Source organism: Rutidosis leptorrhynchoides, chromosome 8 (assembly GCF_046630445.1).
Source record: "Rutidosis leptorrhynchoides isolate AG116_Rl617_1_P2 chromosome 8, CSIRO_AGI_Rlap_v1, whole genome shotgun sequence".
Classification (NCBI taxonomy): Eukaryota; Viridiplantae; Streptophyta; class Magnoliopsida; order Asterales; family Asteraceae; genus Rutidosis; species Rutidosis leptorrhynchoides.
Window position 1 is genome coordinate 300,363,278 of NC_092340.1, and position 18,884 is coordinate 300,382,161.

Sequence of the window (18,884 nt, forward strand, 5' to 3'; positions counted from 1 at the left end):
AGATATAGAACATGTGTTTAGTTGATTTTAAAAGTTAAGTTAGAGGGATTAACTTTGTTTACGAACAAGTTTAGAAATAACTAAACTATGTTCTAGTGATTACAAGTTTAAATCTTCGAATAAGATAGTTATATATATATGAATCGAATGATGTTATGAACATCATTACCACCTTAAGTTTAGTAGGTAAACCTACTGGAAGTGACAAAAATTGATCTAGCTTCAAAGGATTCTTGGATGGCTTGAAAGTTCTTGAAGTAGAATCATGACACGAAAACAAGTTCAAGTAAGATTTCCACTCGAAATAAGATTGTTATAGTTATAGAAATTGAATCAAAGTTTGAATATGAGTATTACCTTGAATTAGAAAGATATCTTACTGTAAATAAGAAAGATTTCTTGAGATTGGATGATCAATTGAAATGGATTTGCAAGATTGGAAGTAAGCTAGTAAACTTGAAAGTATTTGTGAAGTGTTCTTGAAGTGTTCTTGAATGATGATGTTTCATGATTGTAATTGAAGCTAGATTGACCTAGATGATCAATATTACTGAAGTATAGACGTTCTTAAGCTTAGAGAGAGTTAAGGTGGAGAGAATTTGGATTAGAAAATCAAACAAATGTGATGTGTGTGTTGTTTGAAAAAAATGCCTAATGCTTAGTCAATATAAGGTTACTAGTTTTTGTTTTCATGCTCATAAGTCATGCTAGTTGTCAAATGATGGTTTCCACATGTCTTGGTGACTCACAAGGGCTGCTAAGAGCTGATCATTGGAGTGTATATACCAATAGTAAATACATCTAGAAGCTGTGTATTGTACGAGTACGAATACGGGTGTATACGAGTAGAATTGTTGATGAAAATGAATGAGAATGCAATTGTAAGCATTTTTGATAAGTAGAAGTACTTTGATATGTGTCTTGAAGTCTTTCAAAAGTGTATGAATACATCTTAAAATACTACATGTATATACATTTTAACCAGGTCGTTAAGTCATCGTTAGTCGTTACATGTAAGTGTTGTTTTGAAACCTTTAAGTTAACGATCTCATTTAATGTAGTTAACCCATTGTTTATTATATCTAATGAGATGTTAAATTATTACATTATCATGATATTATGATGTATGAATATATGTTAATATGATATATATACATTAAAATGTCATTACAACGATAATCGTTACATATATGCCTCGTTTCGAAATTCTTAAGTTAGTAGTCTTGTTTTACATATGTAGTTCATTGTTAACATACATAATGATATATATAAATATCATTTTATCATGTTAAATATAGTGTAACAATACCTTAATATGATACATATGTATTTAGTAAGGCGTTGTTATAACGATAATCGTTATATATATCCTTTCGAGTTTCTTAACCTAGTAATCTCATTTTTTTTTATGTATATAACTCATTGTTAATATACCTAGTGATATACTTACTTATTATAATATCATGTTAGCTATATATATATATATATATATATATATATATATATATATATATATATATATATATATATATATATATATATATATATCATATAGTTTTTACAAATTTTAACGTTCGTGAATCGCCGGTCAACTCGGGTGTTCAATTGTCTACATGAAACTCATTTCAAATAATCAAGTCTTAACAAGTTTGATTGCTTAACATGTTGGAAACATTTAATCATGCAAATATAGTTTTCATTTAATATATATAATCATGGAAAAGTTCGGGTCACTACAGTACCTACCCGTTAAATAAATTTCGTCCCAAAATTTCAAGCTGTTGGAGGTGTTGACGCATCTTCAGGAAATAAGTGCGGGTATTTCAGCTTCATCTGATCTTCACGCTCCCAGGTAAACTCGGGTCCTCTACGAGCATTCCATCGAACCTTAACAATCGGTATTTTATTTTGCTTAAGTCTTTTAACCTCACGATCTATTATTTCGACGGGTTCTTCGATGAATTGAAGTTTTTCATTGATTTAGATTTCGCCTAACGGAATAGTGAGAACTTTTTTAGCAAAACATTTCTTCAGATTCGAGACATGAAAGGTATTATGTACCCTGGCGAGTTGTTGTGGTAAGTCAAGTCGGTAAGCTACTGGTCCGACACGATCTATAATTTTGAATGGTCCAATGTACCTTGGATTTAGTTTCCCCCATTTACCAAATCGAACAATGCCTTTCCAAGGTGAAACCTTAAGCATGACCATCTCTCCAATCTCAAATTCTATATCTTTTCTTTTAATATCCGCGTAGCTCTTTTGTCGACTTTGGGCGGTTTTTAACCGTTGTTGAATTTGAATGATTTTCTCGGTAGTTTCTTGGATTATCTCTGGACCCGTAATTTGTCTATCTCCGACTTTACTCCAACAAATCAGAGACCTGCACTTTCTACCATAAAGTGCTTCAAACGGCGCCATCTCAATACTCGAATGGTAACTGTTGTTGTAGGAAAATTCTGCTAACGGTAGATGTCGATCCCAACTGTTTCCGAAATCAATAACACATGCTTGTAGCATGTCTTCAAGGGTCTGTATCGTTCATTCACTTTGCCCATCAGTTTGTGGATGATAGGCAGTACTCATGTCTAGACGAGTTCCCAATGCTTGTTGTAATGTCTGCCAGAATCTTGAAACAAATCTGCCATCCCTATAAGAGATAATAGAGACTGGTATTCCATGTCTGGAGACAACTTCCTTCAAGTATAAATGTGCCAATTTTTCCATTTTATCATCTTCTCTCATTGGCAGAAAGTGTGCTGACTTGGTGAGACGATCGACTATTACCCAAATTGTGATGACCAAATTTAAACTTAATCTTTAACGTTTCCGACACGATAAGCAAAGTCTGTAAAACTGAATCTCAAAATTCTTGAACTACTCAATTACCCTTCGTTTGTTCACGATGATTCACGAACAATTATATGTAAAATATATATATACTATAACTTGAAAACGTAACAAAGTGTTAGGTAAAAAATACTGTGCATTAAAGTTATTGATTTGATTATATGATTGATATATTTAACTACAGAGTTAAAAGATTATGCCAAACGATTGAATTAAAAGATATTTATCAGGTCTCTTAATGATTATAATATTGTTACGGGTCTCTGTTGTGAGGTCCACGCTGATTTGAAAAATCATTCCTTTTAACGGTATTCGGAATAAATGGTAAAGTGTTTGTTTAAATAACGTAATTTGGATACATACAATAATAAGGAATATTAACTGTTAGAATTAAATCTATGAATAACTTGCGATGTGTATTTTAAAACGTGTTTATTAATATTGAAAATATATATTTAATAATAGGATACAATATAACATTAATTTGGTTATAAAATGTTTTGATTTAAAACTATATATACTATGATAACGAGAAGATGATTTATAGAAGTAATTGACCAAAACACTCAAATGTATAAGTTATATTTCGAGTGGTATAGTTTATGGATAAATTAAGACTATATTTTGACAAAGGGCGAAACGTAAAGTACAAGTTTTCTCGGCGTACGAAATGACGTTCGAAAAACCGGAACCAGGACATAAGTCGAGTGATGACGTACGACTTATCGGAGCAAAATTTACAAGTCCACTACGCACGGGAATAAAATATAATATATAATTAATTAATTTAAATTATATATATTATATATATTATTTTTAAATTATGTCGACAAACAAAACGTTAAAACAATGTGAGCTGTAAATCCTCCCCATGCGATCGCATGGGAAAGGTGCTAGAAGGCCATGCGATCGTATGGCAGTCTGGTACTGGAAATGTCCTATAAATTCAATCGATTTCAGTTTGTGAGAAGCATACATCCTTCTATCTATCTCTCTGTAAACATATATAATTATATATATTATAATTAAAATTATTATATGATTATTATTATAAAGATTATTATTAATCTTAGTATTATTATTAAGTTGTATTATTATTATTATTATTATTATTATTATTATTATTATTATTATTATTATTATTATTATTATTATTAGTATATTACATAAAATACTACGACGAGGTCTTGATTGAGTTATTTCCAAATGGGTTTTATGAGCGGGATAGAGCTAAGGAAATTATGGGTTATAGCTATGAAGGTTATGGGTATGGTTCGTGGGTTTTGCTCGTGAATCAAACTAGTGTTTATCATCTCTGTTACGTTTACGTACTTTCCTGCAATATTGAATCACAATATTGATACGTGAGCATTCATATCTTATCTTTTATATATTAATAATGTATCCATGTCTAGTGCTCGAGTATATATGTTTATGCATGCTTGTATGCTAAATTTCGTCGTTAAATAGTTTATGATGAATCACAAATTAAATACATATATTACTGATAAAAGGTATATGATATGCATGTTTTTGGAAAGCTGGCAAAAAATCAATAACTTTTCATTTAGAAATCGCGTAATTTTGATGAATGAATCAAAAGATATGGTCAACTGAATTATGATTGACATTAATTGAATTGCTTTTGAATCTGCAATTGATATTTAAACAACTTGTTTATAAGATTGATAAATTGGATTTTCAAATATTACTAATCGAGTAAATGAATTTCTATATAAGGCACGTCTCGTCTTGTTGAGCAATTGTCAAAATTGATTGTTTTATCATATTTTAAAGCCTTATAAAAACTATAGTTTAATTTTACAAGAATTGGGAAACTATGTGAAATGTTAAAATGTTTCGATTGCCATGATCATTCAACTATAGTATTGAGTCAGATTGACTTTTTGAAATGACTTTAGATAACTTTTGTATGTCGATCTCGAGCATTACGATTGTGATACACTATGACCTGACCTAACTTAATAGACATTTATTGACCAACATATGTTCTCTAGGTTGAGATCTACGGTTATTTGGTAATTCGAGTTCGGTCACATTTTGGTGAACGACTTTGTATGCTGCTAAGGTGAGTTTCATTTGCTCCCTTTTTAAATGCTTTTGCAATATATATTTTTGGGCTGAGAATACATGCACTTTATTTTAAACGCAATGGATACAAGTACATACTAAATTCTACACCGAGTTTGAACCAAAAATCCCTTAGCTTTGGTAACTAGTAACTGCCGGTTATAAGAACTGGTGGGCGCGAGTAGTTATATATGGATCCATAGGGCTTGACATCCCCGTCTGTTCCAGGTATAGAAACCCTAGCCTGAACTATAAAACAGACGTATGCTATTTGAGTTTAGTACATGTTGGTTTACGTGTATTGTACATGTTGGTTGCATGTATGTTAAAACAAGGGTACTTATTATATAGACGTTAAAGTTTAGTTACCAGGGTGCTCAATCTTGTAGAATAATTTGATAAACGTTTCTGGATGAAACAACTGAAATCTTGTGATCCACCTTTATATACAGATTATACGAAACATTAAAACTATGAACTCACCAACCTTTGTGTTGACACTTGTTAGCATGTTTATTCTCAGGTTCCTAGAAGTCTTCCGCTGTTTGCTTATACGTTATACAAGCTATGTGCATGGAGTCATACATGCTTTATTCGAGAACACTTTGCATTCACAAATCATCACCATGTATCTTATTTTGACTGCATCGCCAACGGAAGTATTATTGTAAACCATTATTTACGGTGATTGTCTATATGTAGAAATCATCTGATGTCGAAAACCTTGGATTAAAATATTGATTTATGGTATGCCTTTTCAAAAGAATGCAATGTTTATAAAACGTATCATATAGAGGTCAAATACCTCGCAATGAAATCGATGATTGACGTATTCGTCCAAATGGATTTGGAGCGATCGTCACATAAATAGTATCATAACCACTTGCAGTCCTTGGCAATTTAGTAATGAAATCCATGGTAATGTTTTCCCATTTTCATTCCTGGATTTCGGGTTGTTGAAGTAGACCTGATGGTTTCTGATGTTCAGCTTTGACCTTAGAACACGTCAAACATTCTCCTACGTATCTAGCAATATCGGCTTTCATACCCGGCTACCAAAAGTGTTTCTTGAGATCTTTGTACATCTTTCTCACTCCGGGATGTATTGAGTATCTGGTTTTATGTGCTTCCTTAAGTACCATTTCTCTCACATCTTCAAACTTTGGTACCCAAATTCTTTCAGCCCTATACCGGATTCCGTCTTCCCGAATATTTAGATGTTTCTCCGATCCTTTGGGTATTTCATTCCTCAACTTTCCTTCTTTTAAAACTCCCTGTTGTGCCTCCTTTATTTGAGTTGTAAGGTTAGTACGAATAACTATATTCATAGCTTTTACCCGCATAGGTTCTCTGTCCTTTCTACTCAGAGCGTTGGCTACCACATTCGCCTTCCCCGGGTGGTAACGAATCTCAAAATCGTAATCGTTCAACAGTTCGACCCACCTACGCTGCCTCATGTTTAGTTGTTTCTGATCAAATATGTGTTGGAGACTTTTGTGGTCGGTATATATAATACTTTTGACCCCATATAAGTAGTGCCTCCAAGTCTTTAATGCAAAAACAACCGTGCCTAATTCCAAATCATGTGTCGTATAATTCTGCTCGTGAATCTTCAATTGTCTAGACGCATAAGCAATTACTTTAGTTCGTTGCATTAAAACACAACCGAGGCCTTGCTTTGAGGCGTCACAATATATCACAAAATCATCGTTCCCTTCAGGCAATGACAATATAGGTACCGTAGTTAACTTTTTCTTCAACAATTGAAACACTTTCTCCTGCTCATCATTCCATTCAAATTTCTTCCCTTTATGCGTTAATGCAGTCAAGGGTTTTGCTATTTTGGAAAAATCTTGGATGAACCTTCTGTAGTAACCAGCCAGTCCTAAAAATTGGCGTATATGCTTCGGAGTTTTCGGGGTTTCCCACTTTTCAACGGTTTCAATCTTTGTCGGATCTACCTGAATACCTTCTTTGTTCACTATGTGACCGAGGAATTGAACTTCTTCCAACCAAAATGCACACTTTGAAAATTTTGCGTACAGTTATTCCTTCCTCAACAATTCTAGCACTTTTCTCAAATGTTCCTCGTGCTCTTGATCATTCTTTGAGTAAATGAGTATGTCATTGATGAAAACAATGACAAACTTGTCAAGATATAGCCCACACACTCGGTTCATGAGGTCCATGAACACAGCTGGTGCGTTAGTCAATCCAAACGGCATAACCATAAACTCGTAATGACCGTAACGCGTTCTGAAAGCAGTCTTTGGAATATCATCCTCCTTCACCCGCATTTGATGATACCCAGAACGTAAATCGATCTTCGAATAAACCGACGAGCCTTGTAGTTGATCGAATAAGTCGTCGATTCTCGGTAGTGGATAACGGTTCTTGATGATAAGTTTGTTCAACTCTCAGTAGTCGATACACAACCTGAATGTACCATCCTTCTTTTTGACAAACAAAACAGGAGCTCCCCATGGTGATGTGCTTGGTCGAATGAAACCACGTTCTAACAGTTCTTGTAGTTGACTTTGTAATTCCTTCATTTCGCTGGGTGCGAGTCTGTAAGGAGCACGAGCTATTGGTGCAGCTCCCGGTACAAGATCTATTTGAAATTCAACGGATCGATGTGGGAGTAGTCCCGGTAATTCTTTCAAAAATACGTCGGGAAATTCTTTTAAGACGGGAACATCACTGATGTTCTTTTCTTCAGGTTTGACTTCTTCGATGTGTGCTAGAATGACATAGCAACCTTTTCTTATTAGTTTTTGTGCCTTCAAACTACTAATAAGATTTAACTTCGCGTTGTTCTTTTCTCCGTACACCATTAAAGGTTTTCCTTTTTCGCGCATAATGCGAATCGCATTTTTGTAACAAACGACCTCTGCTCTCACCTTTTTCAACCAGTCCATGCCAATTATTACATCAAAACTCCCTAACTCGACTGGTATTAAGTCAATCTTAAACGTTTCGTCAACCAGTTTAATTTCTCTATCCCGACATACTTTATCTGCTGTAATTAGTTTACGGTTTGCTAATTCGAGTAAAAATTTATTATCCAAAGGCATTAATGGACAATTTAATTTGGCACAAAAATCTCTACTCATATAGCTTCTATCCGCACTCGAATCAAATAAAACATAAGCAGATTTATCGTCAATAAGAAACGTATCCGTAACAAGCTCCGGGTCTTCCTGCACTTCTGCCGAATTAATGTTGAAGACTCGTCAACGGCCTTGCCCATTATTATTCTCTTGATTAGGGCATGCTTTGCTGAAATGGCCCGGCTTTCCGCATCCGTAACAAATAATGGAATTATTTGTTCTGTTATTTTTATATGCCTTTGGTCCATAGACATCACACTTCGTTACACTATGTCCGGTTCTGTTACACTTGGTACACACTACTACACAAAACTTATCTGGATGATACCCTCCACACCTTAGACATTTATTGTTCTGATTGTTGTTGCCATTGTTGTTATTGATATGGTTGTTGTTGCGATTGTTATTGTTGTTAGGACGATTATTGTGGTTGTTGTTGTTGGGATAGTTGTTGTTGCGTTTGTTTTTGCGAAAAATGGGGCGATTATAGTTGTGATTGCTGTGTTGGTTGTTGAAGCGATAGTTACTGTTGTTTTTTTGGTGACTCTTGTCACTGTTTTCTTCCCACTTCCTCTTGACTTGTTTCGTGTTGGCTTCTTCGGCTCCTGTTCTTTAATTCTTCCCTCAATCTGATTTATGAGTTTATGAGTCATTCGACTTGCCTTTTGTATGGAGGCGGGCTCGTGTGAACTCACATCTTCTTGAATCCTTTCTGGTAACCCTTTTACAATTGCGTTGATTTTCTCTTCTTCATCTTCGAACGCTCCCGGACACAATAGGCACAACTCTGTGAATCGTCGTTCGTACGTGGTAATATCAAATCCTTGTGTTTGCAACCCTCTAAGCTCTACCTTGAGCTTATTGACCTCGTTTCTGGGACGATACTGCTCATTCAATAAGTGCTTGAATGCTGACCACGGTAGTGTGTAAGCAGCATCTTGTCCCACCTGCTCGAGGTAGGTGTTCCACCATGTTAATGCAGTACCCATGAAGGTATGCATAGCGTACTTTACTTTGTCTTCTTCAGTACATTTACTTATGGCAAACACCGATTCAACCTTCTCGGTCCACCGTTTCAATCCGATTGGTCCTTCGGTTCCATCAAATTCCAAAGGTTTACAGGCAGTGAATTCTTTGTAGGAGCATCCTACACGATTTCTTGTGGAATTAGTTCTACTGCTAGATCTGGAGTTATTGTTGTTATTTTGCATTGTAGCCTATACTGCGGCTATGTTGGCAGCAAGAAAAACACGGAAGTCTTCATCGCTCATGTTCAAGTTCTGACGAGTAGTCGGTGAAATGCCCCGTTCATATACAATATAAACGATTCACAAAAGTTGATTACATCGCGAGGTAATTGACCTCTATATGATACATTTTAAAAACATTGCATTCGTTTTTAAAAGACAAACTTTCTTTACATCGAAAGTTGACGGCAAACATACTATTTCATAACACCTCCAACTATAATTGACTTAATAATAATCTTGATGAACTCGACGACTCGAATGCAACGTCTTTTGAAATATGTCATGAATGACTCCAAGTAATATCTCTAATATGAGCAAATGCACAGCAGAAGATTTCTTTCATACCTGAGAATAAACATGCTTTAAAGTGTCAACCAAAAGGTTGTTGAGTTCATAGGTTTATCATAAAACAATAAAATTCATCATTTTGATAGACCACAAGATTTAAATCCTGCATAGTACAAATGGGCCCGAATCCTATACCCACCTGTAATGTACATAAGATATCTTTTAAAAACAGTACACCTTTCTCGTGTACGAAATCATCTTTCATAAATCTTAGTAACCGTACACATATCTTGTGCACAAAAAAATAACATACACATAACCTGTGTATAAAATCATTCTCTCGATACATAACATTCACTTTTCATTTCTTTCATAGCTTGGCTTGGTAACCGACCTTAACATATAATGCGCATAATAATATCCCCAAAACAGAACATCTCGTCTGTATAATAATCATATAAACTTCGAAGTACTAAACACCACGCCAACTAGCCCTTCCGTCTAGTAAACATTCTGGGTGGGGGTGTTAAACCCGGTAGCTACCTTTAGAATTCGCGTCAATTAGGCGTGTACTAATTCTCAAAATTAGTGATGTTCCCTAATTCTTAGGTTACCAAGCAATAATAATCAGGGGAAAAATATTCATATCAATTGTGGCAATTATCACGTCCAATAATTCAATGGTGGCAATTATTACATTCGCATAATTCATTCGAGGAATGTTTTGCTTGTGTCTATCTCGTCAAACATTTATAAAAGCATTTCATGTATTCGTAGTTCAAAATGTATTTCAAAAGCATTTAATAAAGCAGTTGTAAAAGTAGCACATGTAATCTCAGTCCCAAAAATGTAATGAGTAAAAGGGAATCAAATGAACTCACGATACGATATTTTGCAGTAAAAATATGTATACGACTGAACTGAACAATGCAGGGTTGGCCTTGGATTCATGAACCTATATCAGTTGCACATATATATTAACACACATCCTATTTAATCAACTAAGTTTATAAATTTCACGAAACAGTGGTTTAATGGCATCGACTTGAGTGGTGTACATGTGGGATTTTGTCAAGTAACTATTGTATGAGGTGGTGATCGAAATAAGAAGTAATATGGTCGTTGGTGGTTTTGATGGGTATTGAAGCTCGACCAAAACAGTAGCAACAACTAGTCGACTTTTATGGTGATCTGGGACTCGTCGAACAATAGCTAAGATGAGTGGGTTTCGTTTTGGGGCTCAGTAACCGAACACAGTAGCAATGGGTGGCGTGTAGTTTGTTGAGGTGGTGGTTTGTGGCGATTGTATGGTGCTCGATCAAACTTGGTTAAAGGTTGAAGATGGGTGTTGAAGGGTGTTGTTGGTGTACACAATTATAAATAGAAAGAATAGTAAACAGCAACAATCATGGTTGTGATGTGTTGTAGTGGTGAAGGTGGTGTTTTAATGGATTTAAAGATGATGGGTTTTGAACATGAAATTGTAGTAGTAATTCACAAAGATCATGGTGGTTTGTCTTAGAGCTTAAGAGGGAACAAGAAACAAGCTTGTGTTTTGGTTTGGAATTTGGTAAACGATCATGTTTTCTTTTCAATGTGCAGTGATAAGAAAAATATAGAAGGATGGTTTTAGTGATCGATGCATAAGTTGTGGTTTTTATTCATGTGGTTTAAGTGGTAGTACTCAATGAGTTGATTATATGGTATGTTATTGTAAATAAAATGGACAATGATATATAAAAGGGTGTGGGTCTAACTTTTCATTATGCAAGTATGGATGTCGATGGAAGCATAAGTAATAATTTGAATTAGGTTAGATGTTTTGAAGAATACATATATTATGGGGTTGATTGCTAATCCAAAAACAGTGTCAACTAAAATATCTATATGTTTAATAGTAAAGCCATCGGTAGTTTGTCAACATTCAATTGATATTTAATTTACGGATCAATATTTCGTGCTTTTGTTGTTAATCAGTGGCGAATAAAAGTATTCAGAAAAATCCCATATTTTTAAATTAATTTTATTTATTTATTTTAGTCATTATGGCATAAAATTCGATCCTTAATTTGATAAATAAAAATTACATCAAGTGTCCCTCTCATTTATGAGTGAAATATAAAAATTGTTAAAATTAAATAATTAGATCCTAAATATACTTTTAATAAGCCTATAACTTATATAACTCATTTTCGGATCACCTTTTATTTTAAAATTACATAAGTTCGAATTTAACTTGCTTAATATCAATCGGAACATCAAACGAGTATTACAAGCATTTAATATTTATTTTTAATATACCTTATTTATATATATAGAGATATATTTTAAATAATAATTATTATAATATCCTATCTTCATTTTATTAATTTTTAAATAACAACAACATATAATACTTCAAATTTGTGACGACCCGGAAATTTCCGACTAAATTTAAACTTTATCTTTATATTATTCTGACACGATAAGCAATGTTTGTTAAGTTAAACCTCAAGGATTTTAAACTATGTTTATACATTCATTTAAACCTCGACCAAATTCCAATGATTCACGAACCATTAAATGAGCATATATGAATATGTATGTATATGTGTATATGTTATAAATTGAAAATGTCAACAAAGTATTTAAACGTATAATGCTTTATATGAACGTATTTGTTTCAATATGATTATCGACGAAATTAAAAAAAAATATTAAATGATTGAATTATCAGAAACATTGAATTATGATTACAAGTCTCTGTTGAGAGGTCCACTATGATTTGAGAAAATCTATTCCTCTTAACGATATTCGGAATAATTTGTAAAGCTATTTATAAATAAAAATAAAAAGTGTCATTTACGAAAGTTAGACAAAAGCTAGTGGAAAATTGGTTTCCATAATATTCTATTAATCTATTTTCAAACGTACAAAAACATTTTCAGTTTAAAAAGAACTTTATTATTAAAACGTATATAACTTTTATAAATATCTAGAATCACTTTTGACAACTCATTACTTAACCAGTATAATAAATATAACGATATTTATATTTTATTTCATTAAATATATATAACGATTTAAATTAATATTATATATATTTATACGCGTATTATACATACATAGTTTTTATACTTTTACTATACTTTAACTTTACCTTTACTTTACTTTTACTTTACTTTAACTTTAATAATTCACTTTAATAATTCATACTTTAATAATTCATACTTTAATAATTCACTTTAATAATTTATACTTTAATAATTCACTTTAATAATTCATACTTTAATAATTCACTTTAATAATTCATACTTTAATAATTCACTTTAATAATTCATACTTTAATAATTTACTTTAATAATTCAAAAATCTATTATAAATAGAATTCAATAGGTTTCATTATTTCATAGAAACTTGAAAATATATTTCTCTAAACTCTCTCAATCGATATATATATATATATATATATATATATATATATATATATATATATATATATATATATATATATATATATATATATATATATATATATATATATATATATATATTTGCTCTGTATTATTTCAAGATATTATTAGTATACATAAAATATTACGACGGAGTGATGTCCGAGTGATTTTAAAATAGTTTTTTGAATGAGTCGAAGCTAAGGAAATTATGGGTTATAGCTATGGAGGTGATGGGTATGGTTCATGGGTATGCTCGTGAGGTCAATCTAGTGTTTATCATCTCCGTTGCGTCTACGTACTTTCCTGCAATATTGAATCTCAATATTGATACGTGAGCACTCATAACTTAACTTTTATATATCAGTAGTGTATCCCTGACTAGTGCTCGAGTATATAGGATTATGCATGCTTGTACATTCGATATTGTCCTTAGATAGGTTTGTTGAATCCTGAATTAGATACATATGCTACTGAGATAGGGTATATGATATGCATGTCATTGGAAAGCTAGCGAAAAATTTAGAACTTTTCATTTAGATATCGAATGGTTTCGATGAACGGATTAGAAGTTATAGTCAACTGAATTTTAGTATTATTGTTAAAATGATTATTATTACTATCGTCGTTATTATTTTAATAGAAATATCATTGTTATTATAAAATATCATTATTACTATTATGTTAGTATTATCATTTTATCATAATACCATTTTTAGTAAATATAAATATTGTTATAGAATAATAATAATTATTATTACAAAATAATACAACTTTTACTTATTATTATTATGATCAATATTATTTTATCAAATAAATAGGGGATACAAAGATATTTTTCACCACGCGTAATATAATTACATTAATAATACTTACCACTATAGTTTTACGATATTAAGTGAACTTTATAAATTTTACTACTTAAGATATATAAAAGTATATTTTATTATATATAAACGTTAATATAAATTTTTATTAATAAATGACTTTTATTATTATAAAATCTAATAAATATATTTAAATATATAAAACGACTATAGTTAAGTTATATAATAAACACGTATAAATTTTAGAAGTCATTTTGGGTCAAGTTGACTTTTGTTGACTTTTGCATATTAGTCTCGAGCATTAGGATTGTGGTACACTATGACTTGACCAAAAATTGTTAGACAAATATTGACTAACATATAAATATATATAATTAATATAGGTTCGTGAATCCGAGGCCAACCTTGCACTTGTTAAATGACGTTATATGTATTTTTACTACGAAATACAGTATGGTGAGTTTCATTTGCTCCCTTTTATATATATTTTTGGGACTGAGAATACATGCGCTGTTTTTATAAATGTCTTACGAAATAGGCACAAGTACTAAAACTAATTCTACGTGGGTTTAAACCAGAAATATACCCTTAGCTTGGTAACATTAAACTACTTGTCTATGTACGGTAGGCGCGAATCCTAAAGATAGATCTATTGGGCCTGACAAACCCCATCCTGACTATGGGATGCTTTAGTACTTCGAGGTTATTTTAAACACACCTGATCTGGTGTACTTCAGAGGGTAAAACATGAACGTTAAGGCTTGTTACCGGGTGCCTACAACTTATAGAATACTTTTATACACTTGCGAGTGTACATATATTCATAAACGAAAATCTTGTGGTCTATTAATATATTGAAATGATTGTTATGATAAACCTATGAACTCACCAACCTTTTGGTTGACACTTTAAAGCATGTTTATTCTCAGGTATTAAAGAAATCTTTCGCTGTGCATTAGCTCATTTTAAGGATATTACTTGGAGTCATTCATGGCATATTTTGAAAGACGTTGCATTCGAGTCATTGAGTTCATCAAGATTATTATTATGTCAATTATAGTTGGATGTATTATCAAATGGTGTGCATGCCGTCAACTTTCGTTGTAAAGAAAGTTTGTCTTTTAAAAACGAATGCAATGTTTGTAAAATGTATCATATAGAGGTCAAATACCTCGCGATGTAATCAACTATTGTGAATCGTTTATAATATATATGAACGGGTCCTTTCAAAATTATATTTCGAATTATTATTTAAATATACATATACACATTTCTCTTTACAAATAATTGTTCGTGAATCATCGAGAGCAGTCGAAGGTCAATTGAATATATGAACATCGTTTCAAAATTTTCTAGACTCAACATTACATATTTTGCTTATCGTATCGAAATCATATAAAGATTAAGTTTAAATTTGGTCAGAAATTTTCGGGTCGTCACAGTACCTACCCGTTAAAGAAATTTCGTCCCGAAATTTGAGTGAGGTCGTCATGGCTAACAATAAGAATGTTTTCATGACGAATGTGAGTTGATAAATAGAGTTTTTATCACCATTGAATAAACTAAATAAAACAATTCATCTACTCGAAGCGTACGAATGAAGCTATAATTAAATAGTGAAAAGAGGAAGACCAGTTTCATCATAACTTTTGACTAGTCATGGTTGAATTCCGAAATTCAAGGGATTTAAAGAAAATCTTCGAAATCTAAAAGATTTGATTCTTTGGTAATCAAGGAAAATAGGATCTTCTTTGGTTAAATGTGATAATATGTCTCGATCTCTCTGTCGGATATTTCACTATAAATTCCACTCCTTTCGTTTTCTTTATATTTTGGAGTTCCATACTTTTGTTTTCTCTTTTCGACTTTAAGTCAAGCGAATCATAGTCCAGAATTCATAGGTATGAAGTTCGGATTGAAAAGAGTTAATGTTCTAAGGATGAGATTGTAATAGCACGATCTTGATTATTAAATTACCAGAATTCAAGAGAAAAGATAGAACTATCAAGAAAATATGTTCTTGATATGTTTATAGAGTAGATAGAATGTAAGAGTCGTGTAACATGGCACATGATGACGTTATGATCTGTGAATCATCACGTTCCATTTAGAAACTCAGCATGACTTACTGTAATATAATCACGTTGATCAAGTGTCATTATATTATACTAACTCATTCATCAATTTCCAACACTACTTCAAAACATTCATATTTTAAATTCGAAGATTTACAGAATATAGAAACTAAAACAGTTTCCTTTTATGAGATAACACAGATAGCGCAGAGAGATAATTAATATCGGACGAGAATATTTATGAAGGTATCTTCAGAAATATTGAGGATATGTACAATGAAAGATACGATAATATCTTAGAATTTTAGATTCGCATTGTGATGAAGAAATTCATTCACAATGATTTAGAGCGATTAAGGAGTAAGGTATTCTCTAAAGATTTCATCAGAAACAGAATCATCAGGATTCTTTAAATACGGGGTTTGGTCCTTGTATTTATTCTTGTCTCCTTCAGGGTTTGCTTAATTCGTTTTTCAGTATCAAATTTTCTATCGAGCGTTCCTAACACTCCATTCTTTATCATCAAACTTTTGGCCGTTTAGACCATCTACAATTTTTCTATTTCTCTCTGCATTTAATACTACCATACCTGCATCATCGGTTATCAATCCGAGGCGGTTTCAAGAGAATTGTGTTTTTAGATGATTAAACGCTGATGGTAATATGGTGGAATATAAAAGGTTCCTCGGTAACAATAAAAGAGCACATGTATATATCAAGGTGTTAATAAAGTTGTTTCGAACGAAAAGTCGAAGTTGACTTGCTGGAGTCGTGAGAAAATTTGCTACTTTGAAAGGAATCACCAAGTTATTTTGGGTAATAATAACACTAAAGGAATTAGCACAGCTACGTGTTAAACGTTTACTCAAGTTCCGAGTGTTTTCAGGTGCATAACTATATGAATAAATCTTTTCTCCCGTAGATGAAGTGCGGTTGGTTCATCCTCTCAATTGAGGTGTTATCAAGAATTATGAAAGGTTTGAACATAGATTGTAATCGTCAAGATACAAATGAGGTTTAAGAAGAAATCAAGTGGCAAACTTGAAGAATTGTTTAGTTTTATATGTTATAATCAATATTTTAATTCATTTTAATTGTCCATTATTATTAGTCCACAGTCGATAGTCCACGGTTAATAGTCCAATAATTCATATATAGTTTAATATATAATATTTGAATTAATTAATATGTATCGTGACCCGTGTACATGTCTCAGACTCGATCATAACTCAAACTATATATATTATTATAGAATTAACCTCAACCCTGTATAGATAACTCCAGCATTACTGCATATAGAGTGTCTATGGTTATTCTAAATAATATATATAGATGCGTCGATATGATATGTCAAAACCTTATATACGTGTCCCGATATTTAAAGTGCGTAAAATAAATAACAGAAATTAAATGACGATAAATAAAATTGCGAGAATTAAAATTGCGATAAATAAAATGCGATAAATAAATTGCGGTAAATAAATTGCGATAAATAAATTGCGATAAATAAAATGTAATAAGGAATTAACAGTTAGCTAGGAACAGTTAGCTAGGATTTTGTTAGCGTGGATTCTTAACAAAATTTTCTCATGGTTAATTTGTTTGTTTCTAACAAATTTTATTTTGTCAAATGTTTTCTTCATTATGCCACTTGTTGGATTCTAATAAGTCAAAATCCAAATATGAAATTGAATGAAAAGGGTTATTCTGCGGTGAATAGATATGTATATCGGTGGTTGTAAATAAGATAGTAAATGACTGTTGAATTAGATTTGAAAGAATGTACAGTGTACTTATTAATGTGAAATCTAAATATTCATCGGGTATTACCTACCCGTTAAAATATTTTCACCATTAACAGTTTATACGAAAGAATTTTTAATTACAATCTTTATGAAAATATACTTACATATATATCTTCTTTAGATGTAATCATAGATTTAATGAGTTAATATGATATTAATCTCATTTGGTTTTCGGTTAGAACTAGAGTACATAATCTCTAAAACGGTAGAGGTTACATAACCATCATGTCGAATGAAGATAAATGATGTAGAATGTCATGTAGAATGATGATTATTCTCGAGGTACAGAATGAGATGTTGAGGCATGGATTGTTGATGGTACTGGTGCTATTACTGATGGTACTGTTGGTGCCGATGATGTTGCTGAAGCTGGTAAATTTTTTGCACCATATTCTCCAATTGATTATTCGAGCGCGAAGTTCACTGACTTCTTCTATTATTTCGGGATGATTGTCGGTTGGAACGAGCGGATGAATAAGGTTTAGAATTTTAGATAGAATATAATCATGGCGAGATATTCGGGTGATGAGGGAGAAAATAGTATTACGAACAGGTTCGCCGGTAAGTGCTTTAGGTTCCTTGCCAAGAGGGGAATGTGGTGGATGGAAGGGATAGCCTCCTTCGCGTCTCCATTGATTAAGTCGACTACGAATCCATCAGATGAATTGGGAATGGATGATTTGGTTGATTCATTCTGGTGACGTTGCTTTCGGAGCTCGAGTGAAACTCTATGTCAGAATAGCTGTCGGAATAACTATCGGAATAGCTATCGGAATCTAAAGGACTCGAACTGGTTGAGGGATTCATCTCGTACGATCAGATGAAGGATTTTTGATAAGAAATAGAATTGGATGTAGATTAGTACCCTGCAATACATAATTTACATATGCATATATAATACTAAAATCCCATAAGTTACGGAGGAATCTACGGAAGCTGCCAGGCAAAGGTAACAATAACAGATACGCTAATATATGAATTTATCTATACACTGTCTATGCAATAGAGGCAGTAAGACATGTCTAGACTAAGAATGATAAGCAATTGATTCCCTAAGAATGATAAGCATGAAATTTTCGACACGAAATGATAAGCAAAACTTTTGACATGAAGACACGGTCGAAGTCCAGACTTACTAATGCATCTAAACAACTATT